Genomic DNA, 11,412 nt, shown 5'->3' with positions numbered 1-11,412 from the left:
CCCCCAGCTGTATGCGGCTTTTGGGGTTTGTTTTTTGTTATTTTTTCCCCTCCTCTTTTCCCACCGCGGGTATTTGGAAGGAAAGCGGGAATGCCGCGGCCCCGGGAGAGCCTCAGCGGGCCGGGCCGGGCCGGGCCGGGCGGGCCGGCGGCGCCTCCCCCCGGTTCGGGGGGTCCCCGGGCTCGGCCCCCGAACGCCCCTCTCTTCCGTTCTCCATGTCATTTCCTGTGCTAATAAGATGGTGGTCACGGCCGGGAGGGAGGGAGCCGCCGCTGCCGCCTCCGCCGAGCCCGGCCCGGCCCCGGGACCCGTCCTCGCCTGGGACTAGCCAGCGGGGCCGGCGGGGTGGGAGGGCGCAGCCAGCCGGGCTCCCCCCGCCCCTCCCGGGCGGAGCGGGCCCCCCGACGCCGAGGCGGGCTCCCCGCGCCCGCAGTGCCGAGGTGAGTCAGCCTCGCTGGTAGCCAAGGTGGCCACGAAAATGGCTGCGGAGCGCGGGGGGAAACCCGTCCCAGCCCCGGGGGGGGAGGTCCGGCCGAGGGGTGCCCGCAGCGGGTGGGGCGGCGGCGAAGACCCGCGGGCACAGGTATCGCCCCCCCCCTTCCCCGCCCGCCCCGCTTTTCCCCCCTCGGGGCGGGCTGCGCGGGGCCCGGCCCGTCCCCGCCGCTCCCGCCGCGCCGCTCCCGCCCGCGCCGCGGCTGCGCCCGCCCGGCCCCCCCGCCCCGCCCGCGGCCGCCAGCGGGGCCGCGACTGACGCGGCCGGCGGCCAATGGGCGGCGGGGGCGGGCGGGCGCGCGCCACATTGGAACGCGGGGGCGGGGCGCTCCCGGGCGGCGGCGGCGGGACACGGGCACAGCCCCGGGGACACGGGCACCCCAACCCCCGGGGACACGGGCACCCACAGCCCCGGGGACACGGGTACCCCAACCCCCGGGGACACGGGCACCTCCACCCCCGGGGAAACGGGCACCTCCACCCGCGGGACACGGGCACAGCCCCGGGGACACGGGCACCCCAACCCCCGGGGACACGGGTACAGCCCCGGGGACGCGGGCACCTCCACCACCGGGGACACGGGCACACCCACCCGCGGGACACGGGCACATCCCCGGGGACACGGGCACCCCGGCTGCGAGATGCGGGCACACCCCGTGGGACACTGGCACGGCCCTTGAGGCGTTGCTCGCGCCCCTTGCGCAGAGCTCGGGCAGAGCTGCCCTTGCACCTCTCAGCCGGGATGCTCTCTTAACTCGCGCTGAAAAACTCCAGATGCACCTTCTTGGGCCTTCTTCCCTCTGTGGGTTTGGGTTTTTTTTAAAGTTACAGAATTTCTCAAGTTTCTTTGCAAATGGTGCTATAGCGCTTATATTTCAGAGGGAAATGGAAGATGCCTCCAGAGTCCCTTTTTCGGATCATTTAAAAAAAAAGAAAATCTGGCCTGTGGGCAAAGCTGTTGGCTCACTGTTGCTTCCTCTTTTTCCTGTGATTAATGCCTCTCATTAGTGGGAGGAGAACTGGCAGAACCAGCTTAAAAAAACACCACCCTAACTGTAAGATAGGATTGTTTTCCAGCTCTGCAGGTGTGTGCAGCGGTTTGTTGAGCAGCAGAGGAGCCCCAGCCTGAAATATCCAGCAGCCCCTTGGATCCAGTCCTGCCAGCAAGGTTTAACTCCCTGTGAGACTGGCAGAGCACAGGGTCACTGCCTGGGTTGGGCTTCACACCCCCTAAATTTCCGTTTGTCTAATGACCCAGATTATAAGCAGTGAAAGTGGAAAGGGAAATGAGTCTCCTGACTTTCTAATGAATTGTGTATAAACTGCTTTTGCTTTTCAAGTGCAAGCTGCAGTCAGAAACAAAAGTATTGAGATGATGGGTGTTTGCTTCTTGCAAGGGGTGCTTTTGGACCAAGGAAGGAATAGTTTAGCACAGAGCTGAGTGGCATGGAGCTCTTGAAATACATGCAGCCTGCAAAGAGCTCAAATGTTGATATGGCCAAGGACTGCCTTGGCAAAGGAGGGGTTGGCTGCTGGAACCACTCATGAGGGGGGATTTGAGGTAGCCATGGGAGATGCCAAAGTTTGGCTCTTGGCTAGATGCTGGATTGATGCTGATCTCACTGTGGCGTGGAGCAGCAGTACTAGGACACGTTGTTTTTCTCTCCTGCCCAGGAGTCATGTCAAAGGCTGCTGCCCCTTCCAGCTGTTTGTGGAGCATGAAGGAGGTCCTGAGGCTCCTGACTCAGTGCTGGCTTTGGTGCAGACTTGGGTCTTGGGATACTGGGCTGTTGTTCCTCTGGCATCTTTGTGGACCATGCATGAAACATGGTGCATTCTAGTGCAGTTTGTGGGGGATTCTTATTGTGAGCCTTATTGCTCACTGATAGCAATTACTTCCATTTTTTTAACAAGTAAAGGTTATTGTGAGGATAGTACCTGATTTTAAATAATGAGGGCAAAAGCAAGGACTTCTTTAAAACCTGGTATTTTATGAACTGATGAAAGGTCCATCGTACTGGGATGGGCTGGGGGCAGCTTGTTTCTCGTATTGCTTGCTGGAAAGTGGTGGAACTGCTTGAAATTGGTAGGAGCGATGTAAAGGTTGTGAACACTGCATGAGGAGCCTGAAGCAGGAGGGCTCCTGCTCTGCAGCTGGCTGGCTTTGCGATACAGGCATTGTGGGGAGTGAAGTTGCCACTCTGAGTCAGGAATCAAAGTGTCTAAATCAATGAGAAATACAACAAGCCCAGGCAAGAGAGGTGTTTGGTTGTTTTATGGATAGCGCCATGTACACTTTATCTTTAAGTGTTTTTTTTAAATATTCTTTTTTGTTTCTCATGCTGGTTAATTCCCAAATGGAGTGTGGGGTTTTAAGGTTGTTTTTTTTTTCCCATGTCCATTTATGCGAGAGAAGTATATGCTTTTACCTAACTCTCTATTTTTAAAGTTGCTGTTAGCAGGGCTTGTCCCTTGGTGCTACTAAACCATTCCCATTTTTAAAATGCTGCCTAATATTTGTGACATTTTGGGGTAGCATATTTAAAATCATTACTGCCAATCCAGTGGTGTTGGGTGTGAAGATTTGCATGGAGAACATCCCAAAAAAGAATGGTTTGCGTTTGTTTTTTTATTTGATAACGAAATAGTAATGGTATAGGTTAACTTGGGGACTTTCAGAACAAAGAGATAAGGTGCTAAAACTTGATCTGAAGACTGGACCAGTGAGAAGTAGTGACTGTTGTTTCTAGTAGAGTGAGTGCAGGTGGGAGCTTCCTCTGAACTGGGAATATGTGTACCTGAGATCTGTGATTTTCCTAAGTAAAGCAAAAACAAGAAAATACCACTTTTATTCTTCAGTTTGCATTGCAGCTTTCTGGCATTTTAAGAAATCTGGAGTCAGCTGGATACGCATCAGGGTTTGCTTGATTGCATCAGTGCTGAGTTGTCTGATCTGTTCTCTCACCTGAGCACCGAGCCTTCAGACCCCGGGACTGGGAGCTTGAGGCACAGGCATAGCCAGTGAAGGGCAGTCAGCACATGCAGTATCCTCTGGCATTGATTTCCTGCTGGCCTGCAAGTGGGCAGCCCTGCTGTGGGATGCTGGCTTTAGTGCTTCACGTTCACCCCTTGTCATGCTCGTGGCGTTTCCCATTGTAAGTGTGGCTGTACAGTGCTCCTGCCTGAGGCTTGCTCGTAGCGGGTGAAGTTTCTTGGAGCTGAGCTCTTGTGCAGCTGCAGACAATTCTAGTGCCTCCTCTTGCACTGATGCCTCTGCATCATCCGGCTTTAATTTCACAGGGTTTTCTCTTCTCCCTATGACCTCTTCTCTGCTGCCAAAGGTGTTTTTAAATAAAGTCTCTAGAGAAATGTTCCTTCTAAAGCTACACAGTAAAATGTGGCTTTTCAGGAATTCCTGCTAGTTAAACTTGTCTGTGCAAGTGGATTCCAGTAGCAAGTCCAACCACCCTAAGAAAAGCAGAGGACAAGGTGAGAGGTTCATGCAGTCCTGTATGGCATCTTAGGAAAGAAGATGAGGAAAAAGTGCTTTGGAAGGGGAAGACTTTTGCAGGTACAGGAGGCCAAAGAGCAATGGAAAATAGAACAATCATGTGGCATATTTGAAAAGTAGAGGTAACCAAGGTGGATGGAAAGGAAACCTGGTGAGGGGAACAGGACAAGTATCCCATGCTGGAGAAGTTTTTCTTTTTAATGCCCACCACATGAGGGACAATACTGATGGAAAAGTCGGGGAGAATTGAGAGTAAAAAAGCAGAGATGAAGGGGAACATTTTGACTTGGCAACTAGAAAGACATTTTCCATTTGGTTTTTTAGATATCTGGTCACTGTCCTCTGCACCTAGGCTTTGAAGTTCAGCTAGAATTGAAGGTGGTGGTACTAGCACAGGCATTTTTCCAACTTCCATCCCAAGCTCTTCACATAATTGCAAGAACATGTGTTTTTGCAGAGACAGTCAAACAATTCAAAATATTGACACTTAAAGCTTTGCTGTTTTGTTTTTTGGTCATGGCTCCATTTGTGGGGGCAGGATAATTGTATCCTTCAGAGCTGTTGCTGAAAGGGCACTTCTCTCTGCAAGACTGGGAGGCAGTACTCAGGCTCAGGACAGTTCCTCTGCAGTCAGAAGGTAAAAGCATTATAGATATAATTTAAAGTTTAAGCTGCAGAAACTGGCAGCCTCCAGCAGTCAATCAGTAATGTGTACTGCAGAACTGTTTCAATGCAGTCCCTCGCTCATGGACAGCCGTCAGTAAGGGGCCCACCAGAAGGGTCTGTCATAAGCCACGTTGTCCAATTTGAGCATGCTCTGATAAATGGATTTCTTTCTCTAGCCCCTTTCTTCTCCCTTCCTCAGGCTTTGGCTTTTCAGCAAGGCTGGTTTTCCTTCGCCTGTAGTGACTTGTCCCAGAGGAGCGGCTGCTGTTCCAAAGCCTTGGCATCAAGCCCTGCTGGGGCTGCCACTCCCAGCACTTGCCTTGCTGCCTGTGCTGCTGTCAGCTGGGGCTGGTTTCTGCCCGTGGAAACCTGGCTGTGGGTAGTGGGCGAGATGTATAAGGACAGAGTGGTAAAAGTTCATGGGAGGTGATGTGGGGGATTAACTCACGGAGCAGCTCTAGGGTTGCTGTAATTAGCTTCCCTGAGAGCCAGCAGTGCTCCTGCCTTGCGCAGTGGGAGCTGAAGCACTGAGCATCTTGTGCTGGTCCCCCAGCCAGGTCATCTCTGTGGGCTACAGGCACTGGTTCCAGGCTCCTGGCTATGGATCAGAGCGTCTAGGACACACAACTCCAGTGGTCCTCCACTAACACCCTTTCAGAGTGTTTCAGAGTGTTGAAGGCTGCTAATTGGAGCTGGTATTGGTCAGGACGATCAGTCATTTGCAGGCTGATAATCAATATGAAATATTTTCTAGTGCTTTTCTCTTTTAGTACAATGAAGCTTTATTTTGAAAATGTATCATATAAACTGTATCATAATATTCTGGGTGGAGTTAAATGTGTACCTTCAACTGCAGACTTGAAACTAAGTGTTCACAGCATCTTCCTTGAAAGACATCCTAAGTTTGACCCAGTATGTTCCTCTTTACACCTTTCATTTGTATAAAACTTGATTTCCTCATGTCTATGTATATCAAGGGGATTTGCTGTTTGGGTTTTTTTAATTTGTTTTCTTCTGATGCTGCTGGAGTACTTCATGTGGTCTGCTCTTTCTTTGACTTGGAGATTCCTTGTTTGGAAATGCTAATGAGAATGCTAAATACACCACAGTTTGCAGAGTACAGTCCTCTTATCAATTCAGGGGAAATTATTGAAAACACTTGGAAAACTGACTGAGGAAAAAATCCATACTGATGACACAGAAGCATGCTTTTATGAGCAATAAAATATATTCTGTAGTTGTCATGTTTCACACCTAGGCTTGCCGATTATCTTTTCCAAGATCAAATTAGTTCAATCAGCTTTTGAAGACTAGAAGCTTTTAAATTACTACTTTTCTCTTCCCTTTGTGATTGTAAAGACAACATTATTATGAATGGTATGTTTGTAAGTTGCTTTTTCCCTAGAAAATTCTACCACATGTCACCAGCGGGGCCGGCCGCTGTGTGGGTGTAGAGGTGCCTGACCCTCACCGCAAAGTCCCAGCAGCTAATGCTGCATTGCTTTCTAAAGGTGGTAGCTCCAGAACAGCAGATCCACTTACTGCATCTCCTGGATGTGCTGAGACAGATGCCAATGTGTCCTCTCTAGCTGTGGTGGAGTTAACTAGTGATTGGCTGGGTGTTTTTATTATCCAGCTCTCATTACTAGTCAGGTGTTGAGATGTTGTTTTTGAATTCTTCTAGGATAGTTGGTGAATGTTTGTAGTCCCTTAGTGACTTGCACATGTGAAGTCATTCTGACATGCTCCCTCTGCTTTTTGGACTGGATTTGAATGAGTTCTTGGGCTCTTTCTGTGCTTCTGCTAATCAGTGTTTTAAAAATGTCTGTAGTGTAAAGGACCAGGTATTTTTGTGCATCCCAGTACCTTTACGTAGAAGACTGCACGTATAGACCAGAAGTGCTTGTCCCCTGCTGAAATGTTTTTCTGGTTAGCTGTGTTAGGATATACACGGTCTGAACACCCCTCTCTCTGTATGGAAGGGAATGTGCAGATCAAATCGTGGTGGTGGTGAATTCAGCACACGGATATCTGGTTTCTTGGCAGATCTGACACTGGGAGTATCTGGCCTGCTGCCTGCCCCAAGGAAAAGGGGGTCGGTGTGACCCATGCTCAACCACTGCTCATCCAAGCCATGTAACATGAGTCCCTAACCTGTAGACAGATTTACCAGCTCTGAATAATGTCTGTTGTGCTGTGAGATCTTATCTTCCTAATGGCCTGCAAGAGGGTACAAATGAGGAGAAATAAATAGTGCTCTTGCTTTTGCTTCCTCTGCATTTTGTGGAACAGTTGATGTGTTCTCATTTTGCCTGCTGTGTTTGTTAGTGCTTTTAAAGGACTGAGCTAGTTGGTCAGAATTTTGGGAATGAGTGAAAGTAAGATCTCCCCCTACCTTTTCATTTTCTCCCACATACTCTTTCCCTGTTTGCTGAACAAGTAAAAAGAAAGGAGCTGCCTGTTGTGTCCTGAAGTCTAAATAGAGTGAAACCACTGTAACAAGCAGAGAGGAACTGTCCTGTAACATCCTTTCACAGAAACAGGCACCAACTAGATAAATGGTGCCAAAGCAGGATTTTAGCTTTATTTTACATCTGTACTCATAGGTCCCGATGGAATGGAGATTCCCCTGCACCTGAAACTGCCTGCCTAGAGGTATTGGTGCTCCAGAAGCTTTACGATTTCACCTTTGATTCCTGAAGCTTTTGAGTTGGGTGGTGAGAGGGGGCATTGTCCAATAACCAGCTGCCTTCTGGAAGTCCAGATGTCTCTTGTAGGAGTGGAAGTTTCTCCTCAGCCTTTGGGGTAAAGAGCTTTGGGTTGTGATTTGTAAGTAACAGTATGCTCAAGAAACTTTCTGTCATGTGACTGTATCAAGAGTGAAATCGTGTTTTGTGATTCCTGACAGAGTTTAGCAGCAGTCTTATAAAAAAACACTGGTATATGTAAAGGCAGACCAGCACGTGGTTGTTGTTGCTGACTGGATTATTGGTTTTGTGCAGGAAAAAGGAGCTCTGGCAAAATGCGCTGAATTTTCTGAGTTGCTGGGGCAGTTTGATTTTAGTGGATAGCTTGGCCATGGCTCATAGACGTGTGCACAAGCCTGTTCATCCATTTGGTCTTCTGACACCACTAAACATTCACCAGTGGAAGAAAGAGACAGCATACTGCAGGCAATCTTTCTTTCTAAAAGAAAGGAAAAGCTGGAACTTCTGGAAAAGTGTTGAGTGAAAGGCCATCTTGTTAGAAGATGGATGTGCTTTCAGAGGGGCTAATTTTGACACTAAGGAAATAGATGTAGAGCTGATTGCTGGCCAGGTGCCAGTGACTGAAGGGCAACAGAGGCTGAAATGCCAGGTAGTGCTGGCACTTCAGCCCATGACGGTTGGGTTGCATGAATTATCCCTCTGCCTTCCAGCTAATTTTATCCTGTTGATTTTTCATGAATCATTTCCCATCTCTGTGGGTTAGAAATTAAAGTGGAAGTTTGCTAGCCAGAATAGCCACGTCTGCTATTTAGAAACTAATGTCTGGGGTTTGTTTCCTGCCCACCCCCACACCTTCCCTTTCCCTTTTTACCTCCATCATTGTTGAAATACATGAATCACTACTGTTGCTCGTCTACAACAATTTTTAGGCTGACCAGCCTGCACAGGTGCAGGGGTCTTCTGGGTGCATGTGACCTCCCTGTGGGCGATGGGGTGGCAGGCTCAGTGCTATGTGGCAGGGTCCCAGGTGCACAGTGATGCTGGCTGGACCTCACCAGGGCATTTTGAATTTCCTACATGTGCTTTATAAAACATTAAAGACACTCCAGTGTCTTTTCCCTCTCCCAGCACAACAGAAGAGCAGGAGTGTGAGAGTGGCCCAGCCTGTTATGTCCCTACCAAACACTTCCTCTCTCCAGCTTTTCTGTCTGTCCATGAATGAGAGTAAAAGGTCATTTGGGCAGTAAATTCACATCTCTGCTTCCCTTTGTTGAACTGTGTGCCCTTGAGTGACAGCTGGGCCAGCAGCAAGGGAAGGATAAGTTCATTATTCAGAAGTTGAGGGCTACAAGTCAGAATCCAGGGACCCACATGGGAGTTGCGTAGCATGGGGTCCTGTTGGTGAGCAGTTTTGCTGGCAGCTGTGCTAAGGATAAAAGCACATTCCCTTGAAGTATAGTGAGTACTAGATGAGTGAGAGGAGGTCTCTAGCTTGCTCATGTTCACTTCTAATCAGTCTTGGTGGATCGCAGCAAATACAGGAGACTGAATGAGTGATTGTGTTGGGACAGTTTTGAAAATTGCCAAGTGGATGGCCTGGGAAAATAAAAGCTGGGTAGCATGACACCAATCCTGGGAAAATATAAAGTTATTCATGCCTGAAAATTGGTGTCGGGGAAAGTGTTTTGTACTTCTTAAAACGGTTTGATTTTGTTCTTGGAGAAGTTTACTGTTGGTTTAAAGACATGTCTCTATATGTGATATATATAATTACATGTAAAAGGCAGCTAATTCAGTGTGTGAGAACCCAATTAATATCCAATGCCAGAGAATATCAATAAAATATATGTGGCTTAGGAAGTGAAGTTAGTGACTGACAGAGAACCAGCATACAATAAATAAGCTGAAGTGGCAGTATAAAGAGTAAGGGGGATGAAGGATAGTATAAGCTGAAGGACAGTACTAGCACACTAATAAATCAACTGTTTGAGAATTGACTTTAAGATGAATGTAGAAAATACCTTCTCAACATCAAAAGATCGTGGTTCTGGCATTGCCAGCTTAGATGAGGGGAGCAAATAATCCAGCTATTTTAAGCTAGAGCTTGATCATTTTACAGAAGAGTCTCTGCAATATGATATGAGGAGGCTGTGTTTTCAAAGAAGTAGAGTTGATGACCCTTCTCTTCAGATAAGGGGAAGGGAGAAGCCAGTTCTGCCTGACACTTACTCAGTGATGCAGAAGACATGACTCATCACTGGCAAACTGGGTAGATGAAACATGTTTGGTGAATTGTAGCTGTTGATAGGGGCAGGACAGTGTAACACAGTTTGTTTGGTAAATGAGATTATTGAAACCAAGTCATTTTCACGCAGACAAGTGGAGATTTATGAACCTGGAAAGGCATGTCCTGAACGTGATCTGTGAAAGGAGGCTGTGTCCTGAGCAGTCCCCATGTGAGAGCGTGGGGACCAGAATGGGCAGGCAGCCCTGGGGAGCTTTCTGTGCCAGGTCCTAGCGGGAGAGGACAGCCATGATTTCAGACACAAGCAGGGTGGAAATGAATTAGGGTAAGGAGGTAGTTTTACATCTGTAAACTTTATATTTACTTCAGAATCAGTATTACATCAGTGTGGCTTTCTAGTGCCAGCATCTTGAAGTAATACAGAGAAAATTGGAAGAGTTACACAGAGGAATGATACAAATTGTTGGAAAGCTGAGAAGATACTGCATGGCTACATATCTAGGGCTCAGCTCTGTATGTGGTTTTATTCAGTCCTTATCACTATTGCTATCCAAACACCTTTCAGTAGTGCCTTAAGGAAGAAGGCTCACAGCTGCCACTTAGTTGTACTCTTATTCTGTCCTTAGGGAGAAAAATGGTAAAATAACATCTAGTTTTAGTACTGGGGCTTTGTGTCTGTTTGTTTTAACTTTATAAATGTAGGTATATATTTATGTTGAAGCCAGAGGCAAAGAAGTGCAACTGGTGGTTCTGACCAAAGATGGTGAAGTTTATTACAGCCATTAACCTGGGAAGCAATTCTTTCCAGTTGCTCAAAGCAGTGTCCCAGCATGCTGGGTATTTCACCCTTTCCCATCAGGTTCCAGGGCCCTTTAAAAGAACTCTTTCCTGGTGCCCAGAACTAAAAAGAATCACATATGACTTGTCTGTGATGAGGATTAACAACTGAGATAAACTCATAGAACGTTGGCTTCTCTTCCTCTTGCTAGTCTCAGATGGAGATTTTGTCCTTTTTGAGGGCTAAAAGGAAAGGAGTGGGACATAAGGGGTGTCAGTCAGATTGTCCTAATTCTCATTTCTATCCTGAAACTGTGATTCTGTGAGATCCTGAGTACAGGAAAAATGAGGTGTTTCCATGTATTTTAAAAATGCAAGTCACTTTTGTATTATTTCAACTGCAGTAACTACCTGCCTTGGTTCTGCGGCATGTTGCACTGTTTCAGAGGCTTTTAGGCTGCATGGGGGCTTTACATTGTCAGCATCCTGCTTGTTTGAGTCCTTACTCAATACTTAACATGGAGAAGTTGCATCAAGTTATACCTGCTTTGCATAGGCTGTGCTGATCCATGACAGTGCATGGACCAGCACGTGGATCCTTTTCTTACTCTCTCTGAGATCAACAAAGGGCAAATGCTCTGAGACCACAACACAGAATTTTGTGACAAATCTTGTAAAGTATTTATCAGTATGTTCCATCTTCACTTGAAGCCATCATAAAACAAACTTAAGATTGGTTCAGGGGTTATTTCAGAGCTTTTCTGTCTTCTTCCCCCTCTGAAATACATCTGTCATGAAGCAGATCATGGAAGGTTTTGATAACGTTTTGCCAATGAATCATGTAAGAGTGACAGTGCGAACTCATCTCACATCCATTAGAGATTACAGGAGGAGTTCCAGGTTGGCAAACCAGAATTTCCCTCTTCCCAACTTATCTGCAGCGAGGAGGGCAGTGGGAATTTGGTGTTGTGGCACCCCATTCTGTTTGTCATGTCAGTTACTGATCTTGGGCA

General features: G+C 47.7%; 1 protein-coding gene across 4 annotated transcripts in view; it reads left to right on the top strand.

Annotated features, from left to right (window-relative positions):
- Positions 1-364: 364 nt before the first annotated feature.
- The window catches only part of PRDM11 (PR/SET domain 11), a 48,334-nt gene continuing 37,286 nt past the window's right edge, over positions 365-11,412 (top strand). For all 4 annotated transcript variants that reach the window (XM_058025487.1, XM_058025488.1, XM_058025486.1 and 1 more), the window contains exon 1: positions 365-440. The gene's annotated coding sequence lies outside the window, so the exon portion shown is untranslated. The remainder of the gene's footprint in view (positions 441-11,412) is intronic.

The sequence above is a fragment of the Melospiza georgiana genome, chromosome 6 (genome assembly GCF_028018845.1).
Source record: "Melospiza georgiana isolate bMelGeo1 chromosome 6, bMelGeo1.pri, whole genome shotgun sequence".
Taxonomy (NCBI): domain Eukaryota; kingdom Metazoa; phylum Chordata; class Aves; order Passeriformes; family Passerellidae; genus Melospiza; species Melospiza georgiana.
The sequence above is the reverse complement of the archived record's forward strand: the minus strand, read 5'-3'. Positions and strand labels throughout refer to the sequence as shown.